The sequence below is a fragment of the Nicotiana tabacum genome, chromosome 22, assembly GCF_000715075.1.
Source record: "Nicotiana tabacum cultivar K326 chromosome 22, ASM71507v2, whole genome shotgun sequence".
Lineage (NCBI taxonomy): Eukaryota > Viridiplantae > Streptophyta > Magnoliopsida > Solanales > Solanaceae > Nicotiana > Nicotiana tabacum.
In genome coordinates, this window is record NC_134101.1 from 79,346,896 (window position 1) to 79,358,772 (window position 11,877).

The 11,877-nt window shown below is 36.0% G+C and overlaps 1 long non-coding RNA gene across 2 annotated transcripts; it reads left to right on the forward strand.

Moving 5' to 3' along the window:
- Positions 1–7,012: 7,012 nt before the first annotated feature.
- On the forward strand, positions 7,013–11,043 carry LOC107775117 (uncharacterized). Of its 2 annotated transcripts, none has more exons than XR_001645654.2 (3): positions 7,013–7,348; positions 8,096–8,175; positions 10,830–11,043. It is a non-coding gene; the product is annotated as an uncharacterized LOC107775117 (long non-coding RNA). The 2 variants fall into 2 exon arrangements; XR_001645653.2 differs by having other exon boundaries at positions 7,022–7,348; positions 8,076–8,175.
- Positions 11,044–11,877: the final 834 nt, after the last annotated feature.

Below are 11,877 nucleotides of genomic sequence, written 5' to 3' on the forward strand. Positions count from 1 at the left end.
AATAAGTGAACACATCCCAAAATTGAGGAGGAAAATAAAAGTAGCTCGGGTAAACATCGTCAGCGCGAGGCATTGTAAGGGGCGCCGAAATAACTGTGCAAGGCGCCATCAGAGGTGCCAAAACTACAATGCCATGCTGCTGATGTTAATGCCCAGGACAGTGCCTTGCACTGTCTATGGCCATGAGTTTTTATGGCCTTGCATTGTCTATGGCCGTGAGTTTTCATATTCCTTGCACTGACTAAGTCTATAAGACGTACCTCCCATAAACTTAGTCAATTCTATCAAATTTTATGCACCTCACTATCGGTCTTGATTCCAAAACAATGGTTTCCACGCATACTCATCTTGATAGGACTTCACATTAATGCCCATTTAATGCATCCACAACCAATTCATATTTACGGAGTGTTACATTATCTCCCCCTTGGGATCATTCGTCCGCGAATGATTGTCCTGATTGTAACTACGACTAACTCTAGACGTTAAACAAGACTAACGGAAATATATGAACTCTGAAATGTCATGAACACATACATACTAAACTGAATGAATACACGATTACTGAACTGTTGAGATACTGAACTAAATAGGTACTAAACGGAATGGCTACTAAACTGACTGAATACTGAAAGTCATGGAGATTGTAAAATAAGGTCTAAAAGAGAAGGTTAGTTACCTTCAATATTTCTCGAAAACACCTACTAGAAAATATAGCATAACACTAGCTTCATAGGGCATCATAAGACACATAACATGAAACATATACGTGAATACTGGTCTGTCATAAATACGTGAATTATGAACTAACGCGGATATACGAATAGTGAACTGGCACGAATATTTGAGTACTGAACTGATATGAATATCTGAGCACTGAACTAACATCGATATCTGATTACTAAGCTGGCATGAATATTTGAGTACTGGATTGACATGAGTATCTAAGTTCTGAACTGACATGAATGTTATAACATCAGATCTGAATACTGGAAACATAAATGTCATGATATGAGATCTGAATACTAGAAACTTGAATGTTATAACATGGCACATGAAATACTGGGTGTACAGCCACCAATTCTGGCGAAAACTCTAACTCTTAAGCTACTTGACCGATCCTTCATAGGATCCTATATGGACCGATGTATCTGGGACTTAGCTTTCCTTTCTTCCCAAATCTTATAACACCTTTCATAGGTAAAACTTTTAGAAACACCCAATCATCAACTTGAAACTCTTGGTCTCTACGTTGCACATCCGAATAGGACTTTTGGCGACTCTGAGCCGTCTGCAAATGCTCTTGAATCAACTTGACATTCTCCATAGCTTGATAGATTAAATCTGGTCCCAACAACTCTTATTCGCCAACTTCGAACCAACCAATTGGCGATCTACACATACGCCCATACAAATCATGCTTTCAAAATGAGTGAGATAATCCTATTATAAGGTCTATATTTACCATCTCCACTAAAGGATGTGTGTATTCTGAGATAAACACTTGGTTTTTTGCTACTCGACTTTCACTTGCTGCCAATTCGAACACTTGGCCACAAAGTCTGCGACGATCCTTTTCATGTCGTTCCACCAATAAATCTCCTTGAGCATGATATATCTTTAGGGAACCGGGGTTGATATAATACCTGGAATTATGGGCTTCTAACATGATCCTCCTTCTCTGAGTCCATCTATGTCTGGACACACAATCCTTCTTGGTACCTCAAAGTACCGTCATCTCCCCCTTTGTTCAAAAGACATCGCCTTATGCTTGTGAATCCCCACAACAAGTAGGGATCATGAAAGTGTTTCTCCTTCACTTCGACTACTAAGGAGGAACAAGTCCTGTTCTAGACAATAACTCCATTATCTTCGGAGTCTGAAAGTCAAACTCCAAGGTTGACTAAGTAGTGAACGTCTTTCACCAGAGTTCTCTTATCTGCTTTAATCATGAGCTATACTTTCCATACTTGATTATCTTTTTAAGGTAATTCCTGAAAACACTTATGGTATTGATGCGAGCTAAGTCTTTGATGAGTACACTAATGATTAGAGTCTCGTGATCATTCTACTAACTTCGTGTTTCTAACATACGCTAGGCACATTCCTTGTGGTAATTATATCATTTTTCGCATCCCATGCTAACTGTCCGGGTTTCAAATCTCCAACTGGACTTACTGATGATTTTCACAACTCCCCCTTAGACCAAAGGTTAAGGTCTTGTACTTGCAGATCCTTTTTTTGGGATCCAAACAACCTTGCTTATTTTCTGCAATTCTTTGCACTTTACGTCAATGACAACTCCTCTTTCGACTTACTCTGAGCAATCTTTTTTTTACTAGGAAAAACTACATTACTTACATAAGCAGAAAGCTAATGTATTCACTACTATCACACACAATCTTAATGATTTAACTCTGCTCATACTGTCAATCTAGGGGAAACCCTTTTTTTGATAACTCTTAAAGACATTCTTCTATAGTTGCTCTCTTACTGTCTAGCTGATTTTTTTACTCCTTCCACTGTCACTGTACTTCAGGTTTAACTTAAACTCATTGGATTCTAACACGCGTTTGGTGTTTCAAACTATTACCCACTTACTAGTGTTAACCTTTTTAAGTGAATCAAATCGTACCTCTCCTAGCTCTGCTGATATTGCTTATTCATCATATCGACTCAAAATTTACTTACTATTCTTTGACTAATCACCTGCTAGAATCATATTTTCTTGTTCTGCTTTGAATAACTATAGTGAAGCAGAAGGTTATTTCTAACTTCCCTCATCATCCGACCCTATCCTACGATCACACACTATCTTTCTTTTGTACTATGTACGTGGATCACACTTAGGGAAATTTCAGCTGTCTTAAACAAAATTGGAATATCTAACCCCAAACTTTCTATACACTTCAAAATCATATCAGACTATAAACGTTCGGGGTAAACACTAAATCACATAACCCAAGGGAAAACTATCATATCTTTTATCTCACAATAATAGCTGCTTCTTATAATGACTTACTAATGTGGTACTTTCTCGTTATGATTTGAATAAATCTGAACAACTTAAAATCATCCCCTGAAATTAAATATCGGATGTTCTTGGTTCTCATTTAGTACATCATGTCTTCTTAGTCATATGCATGAGTCGTACGAAAAACACATCTTTGGCAATAACAAACATTTTTGGCTCCTAGGTTTTGCCATTAGGATCTTTTCTGTTCAAAACTATAGTGATCAATTTTATGCCCGCTACGATTAAATTCTTAACATGTTACACTGTGGGGTCTGAGATCTGAACTATCATCATCCAACCTATGACTCCATTTCTCAGAATTAAAATAAAACTGTACCGTGAACACATATGGATACACTACCATATATAAACTTGTCCTTCAGAGATACCATCATCTCATAAATCACTTCCTACTCCATCCGGCGAGTTTTGGGTCTTAATCCGGACCTAAAACATGCGAAGATTTTGCTATAATCACCATTAGTTACATTTTCTTTTAGCACCGATAGGCATCACTGTTATACTCACAAGTCACCAGAATTTGGATACACTGAAAATTGGAGATCTGGTAACTGGCACACTGAATAACCATAAACCTGCTAAATAAAAGACTATATATCCGGTAACTGAAGTAAACTGATAACTTTAAAACATGATAACTGCTTTTGTACTTTATTATAAGGTTATGCTCTAATACATACTGCTATCCATTGCATCCCACTTTCAACATCCTCTCAAGTCTCATTTGTTACCAACATGTACTCCATAATTATACCCCAATGGGAAATCATCCTCTCTAGGACCTTGGGTTTTCCTACCCGACACTTGGGCATTTGATACGTCTGGAATTCGATAAGAAGAGAAGGTTATCTATTGCTTTAAGCTTCATAGCATGATCTATAGTAGAAAAAAATGAGACAATCCCGAATGTCTTGGTAGTTAACCATTTATATGCATGGCTGGCACACACAGATAAAGGAAACTCCACTGGACACGACTTCATAGACTCCCTAGGACACTTGAACCTATTGCTCTGATACCAAGCTTTGTCAAGCCCCGAACCTGGGCGTGGACGTAACACGACACTTGGTGCCTGAATCAACATGTGATATCATAACATACTGAATGCGGAAGATAAACTAACACATGTTGATATACTGAAAGTCTGAATGATATAAATCAAAGTGTGGAAACACTAATACAAGTCTAAAATATATCTGCAGTCAACATTGCTTAACATGAAAAGCTTGTGACTCTGTCTAATTGTTACTCTAGTCTATGAAGCCTTTAATGAAGTACTGAAAATACTAACTCTAAAAATACTGAAGACTATAAAGTAATGATAATGCCCCGAAAGACCTGGGGCTCACCAAATAGCTGGTACGAGAATTCTAGCGCTCCGAGTCGTCAACATGTAAATCATTACCTGTATCGTGATATGCAGGCCCCGGGAAAAAGGGACGTCAGTACATTTGAATTGCACTGGTATGTAAAGCAACTGAAAGAAAGAAATATAAATGCAGAAACTGATACTGAGCTGATAATTGAGAATTGATAATTGATAACTAAAATGATAATTGTTGAAACTGAAACTCAAATGATAACTGATAACTAAACAGAACAAATGAAGTAAGGATATGAATACTCCCTCTTCTAAATGATGAACCACCTATATATCTGAATAAATAAACTATGGCCTCAGGCCCAATATATATGTGCACAAATTGTGGCCTCGGGCCCGAGTATATGTATACATAACTGCGGCCTCAGACCCAAAGATGCATAAAGCATAAACTGTGGCCTCAGGCCCAAATACAGGTGTTCAAAATTCAGGGATTTAAAGAAGGAACTAAGAATCATAATGCAATACATGATACTAAAATACTGAATCATACTGAGTTGTATGATACTGGGATACTGAATAGAACTAGACTGAGACATGTATTCATGAACTTATTATGGAAACTTCAACTTCAACTGCTTATGGAATGCTAAGTAATCTAGACTAAGACTTATGGGCATCAAACCCAAGTCTATATTGATTACACACTAAGCTCAAAAAGTTAAGAATGAAAGTCATGAACGAGTTATGAAGCTAGAGAATAAGAATTCTGAAACTATTCAAGGAACTAGGCTTAACTATATATTTCTGAGGCAATTAGTAACGTTGTAAAAGAAACGTAGTGTAGGGAGAATAATTGACATTCCCAAACGTAAAGAGAGTTAGCCTCACATACCATATCTCTGGCCTTTTTTAAGAGTATCACGATATTCATTCCCAAACATAAAGAGAGTAAGCCTCACATACCTTAGCTTTGACCTTTTTTAAGAGTATCACAACGTTCGTCGTCTCTTTCAACGATAATCTACGTCAATATATATATCAAGAGGAACCAATATTAGCACTAATGCTCCTGTTTGAGTAACTTAGGAATTTTATCAAACACCTTATGGGTGTAAAGCCTCATAGCCCTTAGTAATTGGTCTTTCATTCACCAAGTTATCATTTTACTACTTCTAGGTGATTTTATAATCACAAATAGATGTAACTAACACTGTTTCTCATCACCCAAATGTTTACATCAATCATAATTCAACAATCCAAAACTCTAGCATAGTGATTATGGTTCTCTTTATCAAACCCATTCATTATTCTCCCAAAAACTTATCAATTCATAGTTATAAATGATTAGGGAGTAGAAACATTACCTTTTCGAAGTTCACTCATCTTGAATTCGAGTTCTAGGATTTCCTTTCTCAATAATGGTGTCTCGATCGAATGACTAATGGGTGGAAGGATTTACCCAGGTTAATAAGGTATTGGAGAATTGAAATTAACTTAGAATCATCGTTAGAACTTACCTTGGATGATGGAGGGACCTTGGGGAAGTTAGGTTCTTGAGAGCTTCTCTTTCTAGAGTAGGTTTTCGTGTTTTGGGTGTGGGGGAACGAGGTAGGGCTTTTAAATAAGTGAACACATCCCAAAATGAGGAGGAAAATAAAAGTAGCTCGGGTAAACATCGTCGGTACGGAGCATTGTCAGGGGCGCCAAAATAACTGTGCAAGGCGCCAAAACTACAGTGCCTTGCACTGTCTAGGGCGCTGAGGTTGATGCCCTGGACAGTGCCTCGCACTATCTGGGGAGCTGAGGTTGATGCCCTCGACAGTGCCTTGCACTGTCAGGGGTGCTGATGTTAATGCCCTAGACAGTTGCTCTGTCTATGGCCGTGAGTTCTTATGGCCTTGCACTGTCTATGTCCGTGAGTTTTCATGGCCTTGCACTGACTAAGACTATAAGACGTACCTCCCATAAACTTAGTCGATTCTATCGAATTTATGCACCTCACTATCGGTCTTGATTCCAAAACAACGGTTTCCACCATACTTATCCCAATAGGACCTCCCATTGATACTCATTTAATGCATCCACAACTAATTCAGATTTACGGAGTGTTACACTAATAGAACGCGACTTCTTCTTCTTACGAATCTCCGCAAGCATCATGGAAAACTACTCGCCCCATTCACTTAGCAGTTAGAAACACACGATCATGTTACTCCAAACCAACCCTCAGTTGTCTAAGCGTAATCTCCACAACCACGATCCTCTCACCTTGCCCCTTCTTGTAGCTCACTACCAGAAAATGGGCCTATTGCAACAGTTGTTATAGCAATGGTTCAAAAACCGTTGCCATAGAATATATGGTAATGGTTACAACTGTTACAATAACATTTAGGTGATATCAGCACACTTTAGCTATACAACCGTTGCAATTGTAAAACAATCATTGCCATAGATGCATTTGTCGCAACGGTTATATAAACTGTCCCAATAAAACTATCTATGGGAACAGTTATTTTCCCCCCTGAATTTTGTTAAACCCGCCAAAACAACCCCTATTTATTTTATTTTTGAATAATTTTAATAATCTAAATATTAAATAAACATTTTTTTAGCCCTTTCCCACTAAAACCTACGATACCCCCAAAGCTAGCCGATACCCCTAAAGTAAAAGCCCACAGATATTTCCCTACTCAATTTGGATACACCCCCAATTACAGACGCCTCTCTCACTCCAAAAATCTTCTTCTCTCTTTCACTCTGAGAAATCTGTTGAATCTTCCTATCCATCGTATTCCTCTCTTTCACTCTGTGAACTTTGCTATATCATTGGCTTTATGGGTTTTTACAAATAATTTTTGCTGATTTGGTGGACACTTCTTTGGGTATCGTGAATGGGGGTGACGAATTTTTGAGGCATTTGAGAAAACTTCCCCAAAACAGGTGCTCTCCCCCAAATCCCTAAATCCAACAGCAGTGATTTTAGCCATGTAAGTTCTTTTGATGCCTTTTTTAACTCTTCAATCTATCCATGGAGGTTGTAGAATTGCTCTAGGGATGGTGTATTTATATTGATTGATAAATAGTACATCACCGCTGTGAATCTGAATTTTTTCTCGTTTTTATTTTTATTTTGTGGTGTCAAACCAGTAATTTTTTGGTGAAACGGTGTTTTCTCTCCTTTTTTTCTTCTCTCTTTCGCTCTAACAAATCCGAACATGCAAAGGTTAGAGTTAATTCTGAAATGTTGTTTGTCTGTTCTCTAACAAATTTTTTGGGATTTGTGTTTTAACAGATATTTCAAATTAATTAAATTGTCAAGTTCTCTTTTTCTTCTTGTTCTTCTTCTTTTAATTATAAAAGTGATATATGGAGCAGAAGGAAAGAGATGAACATGAATTAAGCCAAAAAAGAAAGATATAAACCTTAAATTAATTAAATTTAATAGATAGTGCGCAGATGGTTAATTATGTTTGTTTCTTCTTTTGAATTGATAATAGCTTTTGCTATCCCGAAATCCAAAGGCTACAAGGTTTACAAAATCCAATACCTATTGGAACTTACACAAAAAAAACCATACTTTGAGTCTAATTAGTTTGTTTTTGAATCTAAGGCAAGATTATTTCTTGTTCTCTTTGCTCGAATGCTCTCCAAGTAGTCCCTCTCTGATGTCATTTTTTAGTTTTTTTTTACATGCTCCTCCTTGTTGAACTGTAGAACTTTCCTTGGTGGTATAGATATTGTTAGCTGAGAGAAAATTTATTTCTGGTAGCCGAGGAGAAATCATTGCTGGTAACTTAGGGAACACTCGTTGCTGGTAAGTTTTCTTAATTCAAATTTTTGATAATTGGATTTGCTGGTAGTGTATTTGTATTTCGCTTATTTATCTTGTTATGTATGTTACTCTGAATTAGTTTTTTTTTTGTGCTATCTTGGGGTTTAACTAATGATGCCTTGAGTTAAGTTACAAGATGTTGCTGAAGTCTAATTTTTTTTGGAAATGAAATGCATGGGTTGAGTACTGCTCTAAATTAAGTTACTACAAATGACAAAATAGGCAAGCATTGTGTTATTTAATATTGTTCTGTAATATTTTGTTGCAAGAATACAAAAAAGTCAACCTATTTCTTAGAGTTACCCAGCTAGCTAGATATTTATTATGTGAGCCTGCAGAAGACTCATAAAAATATACAAATGCACTATGTTAACATTGATTATCTATGCCTCTTTTACTTAAAAAGGTTCTCAATTTAATCATCTAATTTATTGGGATATTTTCTTTAGACGAAGCAGATTGCTTAGCGCTATATTCTAGCACAAAGTCCTTTTGTTAATGTGTAAGTATTTTCTTTAGTTGATAAGAAGTGGGAGCTTTATTGTCTGTTCCTTATTTTGGAGCATCTCATTGCTATTTGAGACTTTCCTCATGACCGTTGCTTTTCAGAATACTACATTATAAAAAAAATCCTATACTAGTCTAATCATAAATTGTAAAGAGAATATACTGTTTTAGTTGAAATAACTCAATACATTATGCAAACCACCACTTATCTCTTTACATGTTCCAACAGATTAGCATGCAATGTACAAAATATAATTTAGATTAGCATGCAATGTACAACAGATTAGCATGAATATAATTTATATTATGAGTATTGTAGGGTTTTTGTTTTGATCTTTCGGATTTCTTTTGAAAAGTCTGCATCCAAATTTCTTTAGCAAAAGTGATTCGATCTCATACGGAGCCAAATCATTTCCCTTCAAAGATGTGGTATAGGTTTTAGGCTTAATATATACTTTACCTATCAACTTGTATGAAAAATCTTTTCACACGTTGAATTTTCTTTAGACGCTTTAAGTTACTAGAAAATTCTACATGTTTAGCATACCAAAATTTCCTTATTGAAACAAGTTAAAACTTTTAAGAAAAATGAAAGAACTTTGCTGAATTGTCATTATGTTATTACCATTTGGAGTAAAACCAAAATAGGACAAGGTTGTGTGTCCTTGTAAGCATTCATAAATCAAATATTGGTTATTCACATGTTGGTATGAGTTATGAAACTGCTGTGGAAGGTCATCATTGGAGGATAATAACATCAGCGTTTTCACATATTAGTTTGCTTCATCTTGTTTTTAACTGGAATAATCTGAATAAATGTGAATACATTCGCTTAAGCTTCATATATGAATCTGTATTTAAAAGAGTATTGAAAGAACTTAGATAGCATGCTAATACTCTGAAAATAATTGATAAAGAACGTGAGTTTATCTGTTATTGTTGAAAAATTTGTCAAAGATTGGTTCGGTTTTCCTATTGATGTTGGATTTCCTGTTTCATGAGTTTATGAAGAGCTATGTTTCCTCCTATGGCATGAGCTTTGCCTAAGGATCATTGAGAGCACTTGAGTCATTTGACTTGATATCTAGACTAGTTACACTGATTCTTAGATGGATCACAACATTTTCTTATCTAATGCTCGAAGTTGGAATAGGTAATTGGCTATTATTTCAGACTTTGCAACTGTCTCAACTCACTTAGATCTGGCATAGCTTATTTATCTATTGCATGTTGTCTTCCTCATATGAGTACATCTGATTTTGTTCTTTTGTGTATATTGTCAACCTTAGTTTTTGTGTTTCGTTGTCACTGTTTTAATATGCTTCCCTGCTAGTTAGTTGTCATGTCAGTGATGGCTTTTCTAACCTAATAGACCTATAGAGATACCATGGTTATACCAGAGGCCCTCCATCAATCAAATTTTTGCTAGGATTCAAGTTAGGAAGAAGTTCCCAATGACAAATGAAACTAAAGAAGAGAAACTCTATGGATGTTTATCTTGTTGTAAGCTACACATCCCTTAATGGTCAACCTGTTGCTATGTAGTGGATATAGTAGTAGGTTTAACTTGTTATTCACAAATGTTTCTTATGCATCTTTTTTTCTTAGTAGTGATTGTCAGCTCAAATTTCTTATCATCAAAATCATGTCTAGTCCATCCTTCATGCTGCAGTTATATGGGTTTTATTTTTCTAGCTCAATACCTATTTGCAGTGTAATTGGTACAAAAGATTTGGCCTCTTTTAGGCCAACGGCCCTGGTCATTGTGTAGGGAATCAAGTGGACCATGTCCACGGTTTCGTATTGCTCTCTCATTTTTTAAAATTCTTCTAGTGGTTTGATTTATTGCCTTTACCTAGTGGGGTCAACTTGTGCAAAAGTGTTCGTCCTGAGACTGCAACCAGTGTTTATTTGGAAGTTTTTCCCTTACTTTGTTGCTTAAAAACTAGTTCATATACAGTGCTGCAGCATGTTCCTAGGCTCATGACTAGCATCTTTTATGTCCAATCTTTTCTCTTTCTTTTTTGTTCCATATATTTAGTCTAGGCATTCAATATCATTGTGTGCTAGGAGCATTCTTAGACCGGATTCTCTCGAAGGGTAATGACTTTATTTATCCTCATTTGTAGGTGGAGTAGATCAAGAAATGAAAGATGAAGGCGGTGAAGATCTAGACCTTACTTAAGATGAATTTTGAATTGCTATAGATGAATGTTCTAGAAATCTTTTGTTATCGACATTTTGAAAATTTATTAAACTTATGCACTTGGGTAGAACATTTGCTTTATGGATATTATTAGCTTGTTCGACAATTTATGTTATTAATAGTTTCATTTTGTGATTTATTTAAATTTTAGTGTTATTATAATTTATTATATATATAAAATTTATTTACATATTTTTGTTTTAAATGAACTGTTACAATAGCATACTAGAACCGTTGTAATAGGACAAATGGCGTTCCATTAGAGAATGTAAATCGTTGCAATAGCTCCGGTAAACCGTTCCAAAATGTCCCATAAACCGTTCTAATAAACCATAACAATACAAATAAAACCGTTACAATAGCTTAAAGAAATCGTTGTTATATCCATACATAACCGTAACACTAGCTTACATAAGTGTTGCATTAGATAATATGGTAACAGTTATGAACCGTTGCATAAATAATATAGTAACGATTTTAAACCGTTCCAATTGGAAAGAATAATCGTTCCAACAGAGAAAGGGAAATCCGTTGCGATATATGTCTCTATAGCAACAAAGATGCAAACCGTTGCAAGAATCGTTCCTATAGCTATATTGGCACGCCGGCGGATGGAACGGTCTGTAAACCGTTCTATCTCTATGGCAACGGTTTATCTACCTATTGGAACGGGTTTCCATGCGTTACCATAGACTAATTTTTCAGTAGTGTAGATATTCTCCTACGTCGAGTCTTAAACAACACAAATATAATGGATGTCATGTCTATCTCCTCAATCTATTCATCATCTATCTTTTCCAGCTTGTACTTGGCCAGCACCGATATCAAGGTATGCATGAAATACAAAATCCACTTCATGTTTTTGCGGGTCTTTTATCCGACTCTTCAAAACATCCCCAATGTTCACAAATATGCCCGTCATAAGAGCGTATATGAGGAACACTCCTCTCCAATATCACATCCAACTTGTT